The sequence below is a fragment of the Wolffia australiana genome, chromosome 3 (genome assembly GCF_029677425.1).
Source record: "Wolffia australiana isolate 7733 chromosome 3, ASM2967742v1".
NCBI classification, from domain to species: domain Eukaryota; kingdom Viridiplantae; phylum Streptophyta; class Magnoliopsida; order Alismatales; family Araceae; genus Wolffia; species Wolffia australiana.
In genome coordinates, this window is record NC_135837.1 from 22,405,737 (window position 1) to 22,424,858 (window position 19,122).

Genomic DNA, 19,122 nt, shown 5'->3' on the forward strand with positions numbered 1-19,122 from the left:
CATATCAGAGTATCGGTGATAAGGTACGGGGTATCCCTAATGAGGGTGGGTTGATCCATCATGGCGCAACATGGTCAGGGAATCATGGTGTATGTGATGAAAGGGGGGGGTGGGTTTGTGACACTGTGATGGGTCAGGCCTTCATGTTGCCGCTTGGACCCCCCACCCAATTTATACCATTAAATGTATGCATGCTTATTTCAATATATTCACTTGTCCTGCAAGTGTATTACATAGTCGACTATGTCTTTGACTTGTGGTGACTTGCACATTGAGTTGAATCAAGAGTCATGAGATGATGTTCAAGAAATCTTTATTTATTTGTCTAATATGTCTCATAAACAGAGGGCTCAAATATTGAAGTATTTGAAGATTAAGCTTTACGGGCATTTTTAGCACAATGCTTTAATGTGCGTTTATGAATGTTCAAAGTGATGGATGCCTCAATATGGGTTGTGATCAAAGCACAATAGGCCCTCAATATAGTAGTTGATTGATTGTATATGAATATAACATAGGAACCTTAAATACGTTAAAAGGCTACTTAGTTTGACCATACACTGAAAAAATCAAATCATGTATCCAGCACTTGTATTTTTTATGACATGAACATAAACATCATTTTTAACACTATTCAGGTATTTGTATGAATAGTTCTTCATTTGATTTGTTGAATAACTTATCAAAAATTGTATTCACTACCTTCAAGTATTTAAGGCTGAATTTACTGATGATTTGCTAAAAATAAATTGAATGAGGATATTATTATCAAATGGTATCTTTATTTTAATGAAAATGAATTACATACCTAAAATTTTAAGGTTATTTTCAAACTCAAATCCTTGGCATAATGGCTCGTTTTTGCTCTTGACCCTTGAAAGATGTTTTTAACTGATGGCAATATTATAAATATAAAAAATCAAAATTAAAATGATGATTAATTTATATTGCTTAATCATAATCAATGCATATGACTGTTGGAATTTTGACAGATTACCATTATGCCCTTTCAAATTTATAAGTCCACATACACAGTTTTGAGCCCCAATTTCAAACCTCCTTTTCTCCTTGCCCTTTGAAAATCGCAGTCAAAAAGCTATATAGATCTCTCAATTTGAGGACCAATTTTCAAGCAGTTTTTTAGTATTCCTTGAAGAGATCATTTGGTTCTAACATCAATCCAAGTCCATTGAACTTGGAATCATGGTCTTTGGGGCAGGGATTCTTTGAAGATTAAAAGAAAAGAAGGTTGGGATCCAAACTTCGCACATCCTCGACCCTGTGATGCATTTATAGTTTTTCACATATTTTTATACTTATTTTGAGCTTTTTTAAACATATAGGTTGTTTCCAAAATCCATACAATACCAAAGAAGTTTGAATCGCATCTTTTGGTTAAGTTTGGAAAGAGTTACAAGGGTTTAAAGTTGGACGCAGAGGGATTGCGCGGTAAACTAAGGACGTTGAAAGATTAATCTCTAGAGATTTATCTAATTTTTTTTTTAATGCTTTGCATGAGATAACAGTAGTGCAAAATTGTGTTGCAAAACCTTTACGGATGAAATTATTGCATTCGATGAAGGATTGAGAAAGATATTTGAGTTTTAAGCATCAAAGGTCAAACACGAATCAAGAATTTCATCCAGACATAAACGTGAAGGGGAAGAGGACTGAAGAAAGAACTAGCACAAACAAGAAGGTATTACTAAAGGGAAGTCATAGTATTATTTATGAATATTTATCTGAATTAATAAAATTTTGGCATAAAAATATTCTTGTTGAAATACATAAAATTGGTCCTTTTCTTGAATGCTACTTTAAGTAGCCATCAATACTAAGTGATGTTGAGGAGAATACATTATTCAGAAATATAATTTTATTGCTAGATCTTTGTGATCACTCAGGTTAAGGCTTTAGAGACCATAAGAAGAAGGCTTTGGAGGCCAAGTTGAATTGGATCAAGCAACGTCATTTCGTGGAAGCCTTTGAGGGTTGAGAACAAAGCTTCATCAACTTTTTCTTTTTTCCTGGTATCCTTGTTCAGCCCTATTTCCAAGTAATTTGCTTCGAGGTGATAACATGCAAATAGGAGCTAAATAAGTGATAATTTCATCATATTTGTGGGCTTTTAATGCTTAAAAATATTAATTTTTAATGCATGTTATCATGATTTTTTAGTTTAAAAGAAGAATTTCCTTAAATTTCAAGTTAAATGATACATTTGATAAATAATTAGGCCAACATTTACATTTTTAAAAGGAATTTTAAAAGAAATTAAATGTTTAATTCATCATTTCTAGAAATAAAAATAAATTAAACAATAAAATGGTTTTAGAAATTAATATAACTTTTCTTTTGCATTAATAAACATTTTCTATGATTCATTTCAGCTGTCTTTAATAAAAAATGTTTTTTTATTTAAACTGGCCCTTATTGGGCCAGTTTTAGCGCTCACCGATTTGTAAGTGGCGCAGGGCAAATGAAACGTCGCGCATCGCACGCAGCACCGCGTAAACCTGTTAGAACGCATGCTCTTGCCTTCGGTGCACGACACGCACGCACGCAACTCCGTGCGTGCCACGCACGGAATAGAGACACGCAAAGGTTCAAAGAGCCAATCCCGTCGTGTTTTAGGTCCAGCGTACAACGCAAAAAAAAGAAAGAAAATAACGGAATTAGAAGAAGCTGTTCTTCCGATTTTGCGGCGATAAAAGGGGAAAATCAAAATTTAAGCTTGGTCTTGATTTGGAAACTCGAGGAGAGTAGGCCTGGCTTTCTCAAAGACTCAAGAACAGCTCGGAGTGGATTTGAAGCCTCAATTTGGCGAGAAATTCAAGCCTAAAATTGTGAAAATTCGGCTGTTCGTGCGCGGATTCTTCTAAATTTAGGTCCTAAATCCTTCCGGGTACTCCTAGGCTCAACTCAAATTCAATTTACACGTGATTTGCTGTTTAATTTTCACGATTTGATAATTCGCTTCCGTTGAATGTCTCGCCTTAGATTTAGATTTAATTTCTGATTGATTTTAGAATTTCAATTATTTCCACATCGCTTAAGCTTTAGTCATCTCATTTAAATAGTTTGAAATCGAAATTGAGTATTACTCCATTTGTTTTTTATCCCAATTACCTGCATTGGCAAATCGTGTTCACGATTTGCCAATACATGGTAGCATTTAATTTTAAAAAAAATAAAAAAATAAATAACTCTAAGTTCCATCCGTTGAGTAGGGATTTACCATGCCTAAGAACTAATTAGTGTGAGATTATAAAGCTTAATTGAGCTAAACTTTCCCACTAGTGAGAGCTTTAGATCACTACAAGTCAAGGAATCGTCACCATGAATCGTGAGCTCTGGACATCTTTACAATTTCAAATTAACTGGGCAAAATTGAGAATTGGCAATTAAACATTAGTTTTTGATTTTAAGTCCGTGAGGAATAGGACTAGACTTTGCAAAAAGAGTTGGTGATAAACCAACTAGCATTCACCATTTATTCCAATTCAGCTCTAATTCGCTGAATAACTGATAATCCCAAATTTTGGTGTTTTAAATAATGATTTTTAGAGTTTGTTTATCTTATCAATGTGTGAGGATCTGAGATTATTCAACAAATAAAATTACCTCACTAACCTAGGGTAAGTAAGGGTCGAACCACAAGGAGCAGGTATTTCAGTTTAATTTCTATTTCAATTCAATCAATAATTGTTTTAAGATTTAATAGATTTAAGATTTCAATTTTTAGAGTAAGAATAAATACTTAATTATCTTAAATTGGAGTTTAAAGATTTAATAATTCAATATTTGAATTATTATCTCAGATAGATCTGGACTTAGTCTAAGTCCAGTTCTATCTAAGGTGCGCGCCCTGTGCTGCTGTGCGCTGCGCGCGTAGCGACGCCCGGCGATGTGCGTGTCACGACACGCGGCTGTGCGCTGCGTGCGTAACAGCGCCCGGCGCTGCGTGTGTCGCGGCGTGCGGCTGTGCACTGCGCGCGTAGCAGTGCCCGGCACTGCGCGTGTCACGGCGCGCGGCCGTGCACTGCCCGCGTAGCAGCGCCGGGCGCTGCGTGTGTCGCAGCGCGCGGCCGTGCGCTGCGCGTAGCGGCATGCGGCTGTGTGCTGCACGCGTAGCGGCTCCCGGCGCTGCGCGTGTTGCGGCGCGCGGCTGTGCGCTGCGCACGTAGCGGCGCTTCTGTGCACTGCAATACAAAAATCTAATTCTTTGTCGAAAGTTCGACAAAGTCTTAGATCTGCTTGTCTCACAACGATATTGAAATGATAAAATTGAACAGATTTGGTTGGATAACTTAGAAAGTTACAATCCTGTACTTTCCAACCCAACTAAATCTGTCTTAAAAAAGAATGATTAAGCAATTACTGAATTCTTAGAAATCACATTTACCTTGTGTCACACCCCTGATCGGCTTGGAAATGATCCTCCTCCTTAGAATCTTCTCAGCTTTGCTCCTTCACTCAACTCAATTGTTCATCAACAATAGAGGGTCTATAGAACTTTGAGAACAAACAACACTCCACTCTCCCAACAAAATTTCTAGACAACCAACACATTGTTTTTGAGATAGTATTTATAATATTTCTTCTCTCTAACTGCTTGGAGCTTTGAATGGTCCATATTGATCTCCATAACTGCCACTTGACTTGGTGTATGTTGCTCCATAACCCCCATTTTGACTTGGTCCAAGCGCCCTTCCTTGATTCATTTTTCGCCCATGTATACTATCTCCAAATCAATTTCTGTACTCATTTAAACCAAGATTAGATCTAATCCACTTGATTCATATAATCAAGTGGGGTTAGTCAAAAGAAACTTATAATGAGCAATAAAACATAAACTCTTGTCATTTCATGATAATATATATGCATAAATGATGGCATAATTTATGATAAAACTATGTTCATCAATAACCCAAAAATTCAATTCAAGCGGAATTGAGTCTTTGGGTTAAATAAATGAAGCATGAATAATGGGTAACTTATGATCTATAGTTTAGTAATTAGAATATCCTAAAAATCTAAGATCAATTGGACGTATAAACAATCTAGTTAGGGGATTAACAAGTAATTCTTATCAAGAATTTCTAACTAGTCATAAATTTGTTAAAATCTAAAAAAAATCATAGCGGTTAAAACCTAGAGTGCTAATCCCAAGTTTGAGGAAAACTGAATTTCCCTGCCGCCTCCCTAGGGTTCTACCCCTTACCTAAACACTAAGGGATAATAAATATTATTGCTTAAGTTTGAAAAACCCTAAAATAACGACATATAAACACTTATTTTTGAACTTATCAGGGGGGCCTTCACACAAACTCGGTTAGGGCACATCATCCCTTTGGGACGGATACCCCCGAACAGCATTAAGGATTAGTCTAAGATGTGTAAAAAACTAACTATGTCTCCCATTTCCCATACCTCACTTCTTAGGTAGAAAATTCCTAGGTTACTAAAAAATAAAAATATAATATAAACAGAGAACCTAATGCACCCCCCCCCCCTTCTTAGGTTATTCCTTGGCCACCTAAACTAATAGTATTTGACAATGGTTGGAACACGGAAATGGTCTTGCTTACTATGTCCCAAATAAAAATTTTACATGTCATTAAACTGGGTAATGGTCTTCGTGACGATCCCCATTGCTAAACTGAGGTAGGCATAAAGATGGATCTACATACATCTTCTGATGGCATATGCAGTTCAACCATGTTATCATCCATGATGAGTTTAAGCCGCATTAGAAGTTAACAACGCTTCATCTCTGACATTTGTGGCAAGATCAGATCAGTGACAAAGAGTTTAGAGAGAACAAAGAAGCTATAGCCCATCCATTTGTGTCACGGAATCACTATGGAGCATTAGTTCTGGAATTTTCTGGAATTTTCCGAAATTTTCATTAAATTTTCTAAAAATTCCTAAAAATATAAATAAATTTATGAAAATTTTGAAGTAAAAATATGACGCATTACAAAATTGGTGAAAGTATTTAAAACCAATGAAACTTGTTAATCAATTATATGTGGTATATGTTTTCTAAATTTGATCTAAATAAAGTTATTAACTTGATAATTTGATGCGTCTACCAGATGGTCAAAATATCCGCTATCTTTATATACATGATGATATTCATTTAAAATTTTGAAAGTACAAAAACTCAACCCATATGAAGTTAGGCATAATTGGTGATATGATTGACACATGTGATACAATATCAAATTTTTTTGTTATACATACCATGTCATTATCTACTTTAAAATTATAAAAATAATAATTAATAACTAAAAGATATGCATCAAGATGTGTGGAAAATCCTATTTTCAATTAGGCATAACACTATAAATTCTTATGTATAAATCAATAAAGACAAAAAATAGTTTACAATTAGTCGTAGTTAATTGGAACATTACCTGTCACTATGAAGCATAAATAATATCCTATTCCTGTTATTTATATGAAAGATAAAATCAAATAAAGCCGAACATTATGCTTGTGTATTTCAATTTTTCCACTTAGTTTTAGGTTTTCACATGCTAAATTCATTGTTTATGATTAAACTGAGAAATAATGAATTAAGAGATGGGCAGATGTTTGGCATTTCACAGCGGATAAACACGCCCAATGTGCTGACCATCATTTTCCAAGCTTCTTTGAATTCATTGCATGTCATAGTGATACTACCTCCCCCTCACATTGCGGATGACACTAAAACTTGTGATAGAGATGATGTTACAAAGGATATTGCCATAGATGATGTTGGCGGATTTGTGAGGTTGCAAAAATATAGGACAACACAATGGTTTATTATCCTAACCTTGTCTTGGAGGATCTTTTCACACAATTAAGAGCCGTTGTCATGGGTATTTGAGCATCAATTCAATGATGCCCGTAATATGTGAACACAAGCAATGGTCTTGAACAAGTAAATCATAACCAGATCCATTGGGCTGTCCAACACAGTGGAACCGTGCACATGACATGTTTAATATTGTGCTAGGGAAAAAATGTTATTTATTTGATGGTTGTGGTAGTCTTGGATATGACAGATAAGGACATGGGAGTGTCTACTAAAAAGTGAGAAATATTGTCCGACTCTTGTAATATCCTTGGGCCATTTTACAGAATGACAGACTATGTCAATTGTTCAGATATGTAAGAGTCATGCACTGTGAAGGTGTTGATTTAGCATCTTGATATTGTGCGACAAATGTTTTTCACATATATTATCTTCACCTCAAGCCATGGAACATGAAAGACCTCGTCGCGCAGCTTGAGCCAATGTCCACGACCCTCGCTCAAGTAATCGACATCGTCAATGGCTGTGAGCTATGCACTTATATTCTTGTATTTCTATTTTTGAACAGTTTGGATTGGGCCTCCGTGTTTGGGCTCGTTCGTAGTCATTTTCTTTCACCTTGTTTGGATGTTTCAGGCGAAACCATGTCACGAGATGGTTTTCCCCTATTTCGGCCCAACTTGGGCATCCACCCTCCCCTATATAAAGGGATGGTATGCCCAAAGGAAGCCTTGGAGTTTAATTGAAAAAAGTGAAATTTTATCATCAATTGGGCTCCCACCTCCTCCCTCTAGGGGTCATCTTTTATCAATTTCTAGCCTAGCATAGATCGTGGGGATTGCCTGACATGACGCCCTGCCCATGACAAGAATCCCATGGAGAAACCATCGCCGCCGCGTCCCGTAGCTGCTCTTGAAGGTTTGCATCAAGAAGGTCAGTTTCTTGATTTGGATCTGACTCAAGAAGTGCCAAGAACCCTCTTCTTGGACTGTTCTTGAGACCACCATCATTTCCTAGGCCATGGCCCTTGTCGCCACTGCCAATGCCACTGTCATTGCCCAACCCCGCGTGCCAGTGCGCTTCCTCACCATCCTCGTGTGCCCGTGAGCACCCACGCCGTGCGCCCTCGCTTGGCTGCCACCCCACACAAGACGCACCCGTGCGCCCACGCCGTGCTCCAACAACGTATGCCCTCGCTTGGTGCCTGCTCCCCACGCGCCCCGCCACGCACGGTCGCGCCCCTGCACTCCCGTGCCCGTCTACGCATCCATGTTGTTGAGCCCACCTGTATGCCAGCGGCCACGCCCTCCCCTCTGCGCGTCTGCCCCTACGCATCTGCGCACCCGTGCGCCTTGCCCATGTCGCATACTAGCCGCACATTGTGCAACTATGATGTGTACCGTGGCCCCTACGGGCCTTTGCACCAATGCGCCCCTACACCAGCGCACCTTCCCACGTTCCCATGCCACGCCCCTGCACAGCGCCGCCACTGCTCTCTGTCCACTGAGGCTGTCACCGTCACCGTCCAAGCATCAACCATTGAGGCTCTCTGCATGCTCCGGGCGCACTCCATGCCCTCCGCGCCCGTGTGGGCGCTTCGCATGCTCCGCACCTACGTGCGCACTGCGTGCACCCGCGCACTCTGTGCCTGCATGCGCGCTGCATGCACTCGTGCACTCCGCGCGCTCAGCTCCCCCCGTGCACTGCTCCGTGCGCTCCATTCGTTCCACACGTCCTTCACGCACTCCACACACGCTGACCACGCCCACATCTGATCATCTGCCAACGACGTCAGATAGCACGTGTGAGATGACTCCTTTCCATAGACTTCTGGATTTCAACCCATCAGGTACCATCGTCTCCCCTTTGAAAATTGTGGTTTTATTATTTCTTTCAGTGGCGTCTCCTGCTACTTTCTCCGCTGCGCAGATTTTATCGACGATTCATTAGGATTAGCCACCTTGTGTCGAGAGGCAGGGTTTTCTTGTGATAACCGTTAGGTCTCCTATCAATGCAGGTTGAGGATGCTTCTGAACACATCGTGTCCCTTACTACGTAGGCATCTAGTTGATCCTAACGGGTCATTGGGAGTCTGAGCGTTAATGGTCTACTCCCAATGACCATTAACTCATTGATCGTCTTTCCTAGCCAGCAATTGCCACACCTTTTCTCATTGGTTTACTAAAAAATCTGCATAAATTGTAATCATTGCCTACATTGTTTGTTAATCTATGTTGTAACACAAGCCGTCCGACCCCGGCGCTCATCGTGTTACATCATAAGGGGTCATCCTTAGATCCTAGCTTCAACAATGGCATCTTAACATTTGTGCAATGACAATTACCCCTTGGTGAGATGTATCTTCAAATGACCATGAATAAGAAGATTGGATCACCAAACTTATTGAGGGGGTACCCTCTCATAGAAAGGGAATGACGAGCCCTCCCTAACTGAGGAATTGGAAAATTATCTGCGAGCATCAAAAAAGAGGAAATGTAAGACACTATTGGGATGGTATGCACCCATAGGCACAAAAAGTTACCCTAGACTAGCTAGACTTGCTAATGAGTTTCTTTCTTTATGTTCCACTCGTACCCCATCCAAGTTCATGATATTTGGCAGGTGTGCAGTCATTACGTTCAAAAGGCTGTACCTTGTTGCGAAAAGCATTGAGCTTATTGTCCTTGTCAAGTATTGGTTGTGTGCCATTACTTCATGATGCTGGTAATGACAAAGGGGTTTCTGATGGTAAGTTAATAGTACTCATCAATATTTTTCACATTGCTACAAAAAATTATTCTTTTTTTGATAACCATTGTTTGTTTTCACGAAACAATATGTGCCTCACATCGTAAGTAGAAGGGAGCCTGCCAAGAAGGGGTGAGTGAATTGTACCATTTGATGATTTTTTTGGTTTTTAGTTTGAACATAACATTGTCACTATTTTTAAATGTCAGAGCACATTATTTAACTGATTAATAGCATCAATGTTAACAATTTATATCCATTTTTTCATCATCCAATAGGATTATTACATACATTACTGTGTCACTCCATGGGGTTTAAACTCAATAATTATTAAAATATATATTGTCTAATTGATTTTTTATTTTTACATTTACGTTCAATGCATTATTTCTAAAAAAAAATTATATAAAAAATAAAGTTGAAATAAAATGTATAGACATTGTAGCCTCTTAGCTTCATTTCATAATTGTGTTTTTGATAAATAGGTTATAATCAATAGGACCAGTACATATACTAATTCCTCACTCCATGGGATTTCTAAGCTATGGTTCTTAATTTTTTAATTTTTATAAATATTAGAAACTATATATAAATTTTTATTTTTTATCTTTTTACTTTGACCACCCTCTCCCCCTTTATTTGAAAATTTAAAATATATTTTTCATCTTTTTCATTACCTGAAAATGTGTCATCACGATCACCCCAGAAGATCATCGCGTCATGCCAGAACTCTAAGCCTATCCATCACCATCACATCATTTGACATCACTACTCCACATAATCCATCAGGCCTTCGTCATAGTCTCAAAAGACATGAAAGATGATTTTTTTTCCTAACACTAGTCCCAAATACAAGGCACTGGAAAGTGATGCAGAAAACATGTTCAGAAAATATCATTTTTTAGGATCTAAGAAATAGTCAGTGTATGGAATGCTTTCCATTATGATGCCTTCTCTAAAAATTATTTCCATAATGACACTAGTTTTCTAGTTTAATGGAACCATTGCTATCACAAAACAATTTCATTAATCTAAGATCAAATGAATGGTATGAATATTGGTGATAAATTTAGTCAATCTCACATTCTCCTAGGAGGCACCAATTCAAAAAATGTAAGCAGCTTGATTTTTTAAGTCTGAGGTGCCTTCTTGGGCTTTCTATAAAATACTACATCCATTTATTATGAAAATGAAGTGAAGTGTATACATATTACCATATAGAAATGTATACTTACTGTGAAAATGAAGTTAAAGTCGACTTAATTAAAAAGTTAAAATGCACAAAATATTAGCTAGAATTATTCTTAAAAGGTTGAGACATGCCTTTTCAAAGATATGCATGAGATGATGAATGGGATGTGAACAACCTTATATTTATAATTTTATTTTCAGCACTACCTTTCTACATCACTTAGAATAACAACAATATATTTGGACTAAGAAATTTTTTATGATTAAAAATATTTATTTTAGTAAAAAACTAACTTGAAAGGAAAATTTTAATGATGAGATACTGATAACACAAATTATGAGGTTGTTACTATTAAATTTCTAAGTTTTGTATTAAAATAACTATGCATGCATGTTGCAAAGATTAAAATGATTTTTTTATTTTGAAGGATATTTTCTTTTTTTTGGTTTATTGGTATTTTTAAGTATTTTTCTAACATCATATTCTGATAGATTTTCATTTTTTGAATCAAAATTATACTTTTTTGAATTTTATAACATTATAAGCAAGTAGATATCAATCCCCTAGTCAAATCTCAAATTTATATACTTTGATGAGTTATAGACTATGCATTTTTATGACTTATATTTTATTTAATACTATTTATATGATGTTTGGTCTTAAATTACCACCCTGCCATGTGTTGCCATTCTATTTGATCGAATGGCAACCGATCATGGTTTTGAACAATGATTAGTTCAGCTAATCATTACAAAAGGTGAAATAATGGCTGTATTTAATTGATGTAATTTTTTTTATCCGTAGGGTGACATGGATCAATAGAAAAAAGAGACAGTAAAAATCTCAAAAATGTGTGTGGATACCAATAAAAGAACTCATAAATTTTCATGCAATTTTCAAAGATGCGAGTCAAATGAAGGCGGTGCATGTGTGTGGCATCACGTGATTGGAAAAAATGAAAAAAGATGTGTTAAAATGGTGTGCAATCTGCATCTCCATGTCATAGCAATAATTGACACATTTTTATAAATCTCATTACAGAAAGGCATCTGTTTGTCAGTTATCAACAAAAAAAGAGATATGTTGGCATGTTGCACAACAACTCTTTCGACATCACATGTAATGATTGATGGATATTATGTGGTCGTCAAGCCAAATTACCCCACCATATTTTTATTTAAGTTCATTGAATGAAAATATCAGTTCATTATTATTCCAGTGTGATGTTTATAATAAATTCAATGAATATGTCCAATGACCTAGTGAATTATGATGAGATCTTAATACAGCAATCACTAGTCTTTAAATATGTATTTTACATATTCCATTTGGGATGGATATTTGAGATAGGCATCAAATTATCATGTAGAATAACACTCTCTGATCATACTTATATGATAAATATGATTCATCATATGGCTATTAGTGTGGTGACACTGAGGATAGATAGTGGGTGCTCTTTGCAGACAGAGTTCACCGAATTGATCAGAAGGATCCCTAAATTGTATTATACCTAAATGTCAATCATGTTGATTCATGTCACAGTTGTATAAGTGATTCATTGACCTGAGACACCAAGGACATATCATGGATAGGTGGCTAAATTTTGACTATGATTTATGAGTCTCTAACCACGGGATTCAAACAAGTCATAGCTCGAATGCAGGAAGATACCCACAAAATGATTGAGTGGTCAAAATTGAATCGTCCACCCTCGATATAAGAGGAAATTAACTTAAGAAAGAAACTGCAACCAAATCCCTAGCCAGGGTTGTGAGGATATTGGAGGAGTTCTCCAAGGATCCCCATTTATGTATTAGTACTAATCGAATAACGGATTAAGGTTTGATGATCAACTATACCAAAAGTTTTTGGAGACTCTTGTGACAATGAAGGAGCATAGATATATGGTAACCAATGATTGTGAAGGTTCCATGAAAGAGTACAAACACTACTCAGTATCTTCTAGAGCACGAGGTGTAGCACAGCACCCGACGAGCTGGAAACTTAACCTATCGATTGGGTTAAATCGATCCACAATAAGTTAATCTATAGGTTGATTTTGTTAATTAATAAGGTTAACTAAAAATATTTATTGGGCCACTAAATTTATTAACTAGAATGATACTTGGGATAGAGGGTTACAAGCATATTGATGGCGCACGCCATCGAAGGTCGTCGACGACGTCGTTCGTGCCGCCCGCCACCGTCATCGAAGATCAGGTGAAATCTCTCGATTATCCCATTTTGATTTTCATCATTTTGCTTGTCGTGTCTCGTGTTTTCCATATTCGCCCTCCTGTTTTCATCGCATTGCGACACGACGTGCCCACGTTTTCATCATTGTGGAAAGGGGCCTTCCCCTTCCCCTTTATGTCTTCTATTTTAATTTCCTCCCCCTTCTATGTGTAATGGGGGCCCATTGAATAAGGGCCCCTAATGGATTCATCTTATGTGTTTTGTTGGCCCACTAAGGGGGAGGGCCCATTGACCTCTTCCCCGTTATAATGGAAGAGGGGGGCGCCCGCGCCACCTTAGACCAGGAATTAAGGGGGTGGGGTGGGGTGTAGGAGAGGAACCCATGAGCTCCTGGAAACGGGAAATCATCGCAAGGAAGACGGGAGCAGATCCATCGTTCCCCATCTCTTCTAACCCCGAATTCTTCAACTTGGACCCTTCTTCCCGGAGAGATCGGACATCCCCAAATCGCAGCAAGAAGACCGTCCGCTCGCATTCCACCGGTCAACGGGCGAGCCCCATTGCCAATTTGTATTGCTGGCGATTCAGGATCCTATTTCGATCTCTCCCTGGTCAGAAGAGGATATCAGAGCAGCTATCCCTGGTCAGAAGAGGATATCAGAGCCGTGGGAAGCCCGGGCGCCAGAATGACCCTAGGAACCGTCACCGCTCGGAATTACTACCGAACGTGCGATTCGTGAGATCTATCGAACGGGAAGAACGTCCTATTGTGAATTCTTTGGACGGGGCTAACCTTGGCCGCTCATTCTCCAGATTAGAATCATTTTCAGTTGGGATTTCTCTTGATCAAGAGGTCCTCTCGATCGTGAACTCCACCGCTCAAGAACCAGGCGACGACGGATTCTCTGGCTTGGGGGCTCGCCGTGGTTGACCTCTACCAGGCTAGGCTTGTCTTGGCCAAGAATTCGAGACCATGGGGGGCCACGTTGATCATGAACCCATCGGTCAGGAGAGAGTCTGTAGCCCCTCTCTTGACCGCAACCTCCTGACCGGGTCCATTGACACCCCCCCCCCTTTTGATTTTCCCTTGAACGGGGGAGACTGCCACGACCGTGACAACCGACGGGGTCCTAGCTCACGGTGCGGAGACGCCAATCCAGCTCCCGCCCACTACCAGTTCATGACGACTTAACCCACCTCCGGCTACCGAACGCTGCCAAGGACACCGCTCCCACCTGTGAAGGGACATTGCCGCTCGCACCTGCTATGCGACTTGCCCGGGGTGACTAGTGCACGCTGGCCCTGACGAGCCCAGCGGAGTTGCTTGAGCTGCATCGCCTCTGTGGATGCCTCACCGTTTCCTCTCCTCCTCCGACCTTTATCAGAGCTCCGGCATCACCTTGCTCGTCGAGCCGCCATGTGCTCTCTGGCGTCTCTCCATTCCACCTGCTCCGAATCGCCGCCGACGTCGACGAAGTTCTGCACCGCGAGCCCCACCGACGAGGTACGCTATCCTCTCTCAACACTCGTTTATTTACCTCTTGCAGTTTACATTCGTCTCGACTCCACCGCATTCGGGCTAGGTAGGTGAGAGAGACAAATTGAGAGAAAACTACGACTCTATGAGTGTCTTACCAGTACGGACGAGTATGTCCGTTACGTGCGAGCCTTAAGAAAAGGTTCCGTTCAGCCGTAGACGCCATCGTCACTCTGACGAGGCTCGAGAGGCCACCATCGCCGTCACTCGGTGACCGCGGCCAAGCTTGGAGCTCGGCGCCCCCTCGAGTCAGAGCCTGCACGTACAACACGTAGGGCACTCATCTTCGCATCATAGTTACATCGACCAGTTAGGGTTCATCCGTCGAATGATGATATTGTAGACGTTCGATACCATCATCCTTTTTCGGTACCGAACCATCATCCTTTTTCGGCACCGAACCATCATATTCGGTGTCGACCAGACGACATCCCCGACGATGTCTGACAACACATATGATCATAGGGCTTTGGTGATTATATTTTACTTGATGGGTTTTTTGAGAAATGTCTTAAGTAAAATATAAATAGGGAAAGGGGCATATATTTTAAGCGCCCAAATCAGCCAGAGTTGGATGGCCCCTTAATAGAGGGAAAATTGTGAATTTAATTTTAGTGTCATTGTGGATTAATTTGCCATAAGCAAATAAATTTGTTAAAATATAGAAAACTCCCTCAAATGTATAGTGGGAACAAGGTCGTCTCCACATGGACTGGTCCTTAGATGTGAATTTAGTAATTGAGTTATAGTGTAAGGAGATGTAATAATATTAATAAAGAAAGTGAATATAGTAGAAGACAAGTAATTAGTAGGTGGGATATTCCTATTGTCATATGCAAAAATATTTTATACGATTTGATTTAGATGTTGCCATGGTAATGGAGCATGCCAGAATTTTAAGCCAAGCGTAATGCCTGTTGACCAAAGACATCACCAATCAAGCACAATGAGAAATCAATGAAGCAAAAACTTAACTCGTGAATCTAGGGATCCATTTCAGCAGACATCATTGTATTTCCTCAAACTTCAATCGCAATCAAACTTTCATAATGTGCCGTTAACCAATAAAAATTTGATAATAACATAATGCATATGATGAAGCTGATGATGGAGCAGAATGGAAGGATTCTAGAGAGGATAGAAAATCTTGGAAGGAAACAACGGGAGGTTGGGAATCCGATTATCAACCTCATGGAAGATGAACAAAGTGACATGCGTGCCTATCAAGGTCAACCCTCAACTCAGAATTTTTATCAATCTTATCTGCTGACTCATTTTGATTCATATGCATCATCTTCTTTGCCTTGAATCGATGAGGAAAATAAGGAATCCATTCATGGTATGCCTTGAGTAATACTGTCAAAAGAATCATCTGCCATTTTCATGAAACTTCCTAATGATGAGGATCAGGAGAAGATAATGAGCAAAAGATGGTCTGGTAGAAAAAAAAATTGAGAGAGCTCCCATCTAGAACATCATCAAACTCATGTTTCTCATCAAAAGCATCTTCATTCTGTAATCTCAGATGATAATTTTATACACTGTATTACTGATCAGAATTCTTTAAAACAGGGTACTTTTATAGATAGTGGAAAAGAAAATCCAGAAAATTTTCAAACTTATGTGATAATGCTTGAACAGCAAATGTCTTCTATGGGAGATGATGATCTTTCTAAGATTACTAAATATTCTTAACAATAAATTGACAAGGAAATTATGGATGAAGAATTTGTGGAGAAGCAATTAAAGGACGAGTTATTTGAAGAAATCATTTCAGATATATATAAATTACTTATGTGATGGAGGACCATCGAGAAACCCTGATTTAAGCCCGCCATCAACCAAAGCGTGACGCCCAAGCCGATGTGAAGAACCCCACCTTCAAGTACATGGCTTGATGATCGATCGGGTAAATTTTGCGGTTTATTTTACGCATTTCTTTACGTGTAATGACTTTTAAAGGGGCCACGTGTTTAGGCCTTGTTTTATCTATGATGTAATTGTTTAAATTGGCCCATTAGGGGAAGGTCTCTCACTTGGACCATTCCTCTAATGACCCAGTAAGGCATCCACCTATATAAATGGGGGTATGCCTTAATGGAGAAGCCAGATTGCAATTTGGAAAAGTCAAAATTCAAAGGTAGTGTGATTTTTCCTTATTTTTACTTATTCTATTGAGTGGGTCCTGCCCAGATCTAAGTGGGAGAAGCAGTTACTGGTGATTATTCCGGCGAGAAGAAGTGTCGACGCCTGAACTTCCACCAGAACTGCCTATGGGGATCAGGAATCATCAGATTGTCACCCGATCCTGTGATGGAGGATCATCCAGTCGACTGTGCCCCGACCTGTCGCCAGCCCTATCGCGGAACCCGAGCTGATGTGAAGAATCCATAGTTCTACTATCAGGTTTGACAAGTGACATTGTCGTCTCGCTACGTGTCAAATGTCTGGGTGTAAATTTCATGTTTTTTCTGTTTTCATCATTGTTGGACTATCAGGAGGCCCTCCTGCGCGAGTACCGGCCTCCTGTATATTTTCATTTATTTAAATTCTGATTAAGAAAACCTTGATGGGTTTCTCCTCTCCTAAAGAGTCCTCTTAAGGGAACCCCAATAGGCTCCCCCTTAAGAGGGGGCCCAATAGGGCCATTCCCCCCCCCCCCCACCCCACAACTGCCACTTCCCCGTGATAAGAAGGGGAAGAGTGGACATGGAGAGGGAGAAGTCATTGTGAACAATTCCAGATCGTGTTGTTTTGGCAGTTTTTTTTCTGTTCATCATTCCGTCTTGTTGCTGCTGAAGAAGGAAATTCGTCATAGAGGAGGAAATCGACATCAAAGAAGAAGACTCATCATAGAAGAAGTTCAAATTGCTGTTGAACAGGGCATCACCGGGGAAAAACGGAGTTTTTTGTCTGCTTTGATATGACGAAACGATCAAGTGAGGAGAATTAATATTGGCCAAAATCATCCGAGACGATCGAATTCTTCAACCAGCCATTCCCCTGTGCTTCGTCCTTAGAGCAGACTGTAGTACCGAGAAAAGTCTGCATTGGCCCATCCAAACTACTTGAAGATTACCCTGTCGTTTCCCTTTTTTTCTGCCAGACTCCTGTAAGTTCGCCAATCTTTGCAAAGACCTGCGTTTACTTCAAGTCACCGAGGCTTCGGAGGCGGTCCAGCATCGTCGAATCTCTGCATCTTCTATTGTGCGTGGTCTGCCCTGAGATCATTCTCGACAGATTTGTTGCTCAACCACTATGAACAGCCGCTGAAACTCGATGGAGAGAGATCTGATGTCGTTGAAAAAAAAAGAAAAGAAGATCAATTACCTTGCTTGTAGATTCAATCTCCTTCGCAGGAGATTTGCGGCTGCATTGTCAACAGGTATCTACAAGCAGGTCAAAAGGGTCCCGATTGTCTATTGCTTGCATCAATAATAGCCCGATTGTCAATTCCTTGCTATCTCTAGAGATTGAACATCATCGGAGACCGACCATCTGGCCAACTTGTTCCTCGCTTGTACTGCGGCAACGTTGAATACCTTTGTGATGGTGATTTGAAGAAAGGCCACAACGGCTCTGACTGGCGTTGCTAACCCGACTACAAAACCGTCGATCCCTTGGTGTGATTCCCCCACTTGGATATTAATCCATCCCTTATTACTTCCATCAATCAGCTATTTCCCTTGGACAATTCTGACCTGCCACTTCCAAAATTGCTTCAACTCTACCAATAGCCCCGATCCATTCGTCCACTGAATTGGATCCAAGTCACATAACAAGCTCCGTACCGACGTCTAGAGATTCCACTAGTGTGAATGCAACAGTCCAAGCCTCTAGACACCGTGACCCACAGATACCTTTGTCCTCCGACGACACTCTCCTCTCTTTACTATGTTGATTACATCTTTCAGTACTGGTTTATGACTGCTCCTCTCCTCTGCTCCACTGAATTGGATTCAATCTCCTCTGTCGAAGGTTCTACCCACCACGTCGACCCTTCGAGCCGACTACGCGGGTTATTGGAAGCTTGATCGTGACGAAACCTGTCACGTGTAATCCAATTGAGTTGTGTCTCGGATCATTCGGTGACTGAATTACTTCTCATCATTATTTGCTCAAATCATATGTATTAGTCCTAGTCTTTAACATCACCTGTAGAATTAACTCACCGAACATAACACGGAGTGTCAATTCTGACCATCGTGTTACATCAAATTGGTATCAGAGCCAATCGTGCTAACCTCCGTGCTTAGCATTGTCAGTCCTAGATATATTTTTAAAATATATATATATAAATCATTATTTTAGTACGTCTTGCGCACATCCATTTCTCGAAATGCATTGCACGTGCATTCATACATTGCATATTATACGTCATTGCATCATCCTAGATAGGAACTCTAGAGAACGAGATATATGGTCATAGAATGGTTCAAACACACAGCCAACTACAAACTGCCATGGATGGTGCATCACACGATAAGGATCCACTGTTCGATCCTGAATTCCCGGATCTTCTTACGGAAGATCCCATTTTAGCACTTCCTCAGGCTGCTTCGTCGGACGTCATCAAGGCCAAGTCATCTACTTGTGCCCATAGGGAGTCTTCACCTAGGCACCCTACTTACACTTGTG

General features: G+C 39.9%; 1 long non-coding RNA gene across 5 annotated transcripts; it reads left to right on the forward strand.

The window, feature by feature from the left end:
• Positions 1-14,046: 14,046 nt before the first annotated feature.
• Positions 14,047-17,067, forward strand: LOC144701324 (uncharacterized). 5 transcript variants are annotated; one of them, XR_013580992.1, is made up of 4 exons: positions 14,047-14,451; positions 15,586-15,712; positions 16,057-16,393; positions 16,678-17,067. It is a non-coding gene; the product is annotated as an uncharacterized LOC144701324 (long non-coding RNA). The 5 variants fall into 5 exon arrangements; XR_013580991.1 differs by having other exon boundaries at positions 15,601-15,712; XR_013580988.1 differs by having other exon boundaries at positions 15,586-16,393.
• The last annotated feature ends 2,055 nt before the right edge of the window (positions 17,068-19,122 follow it).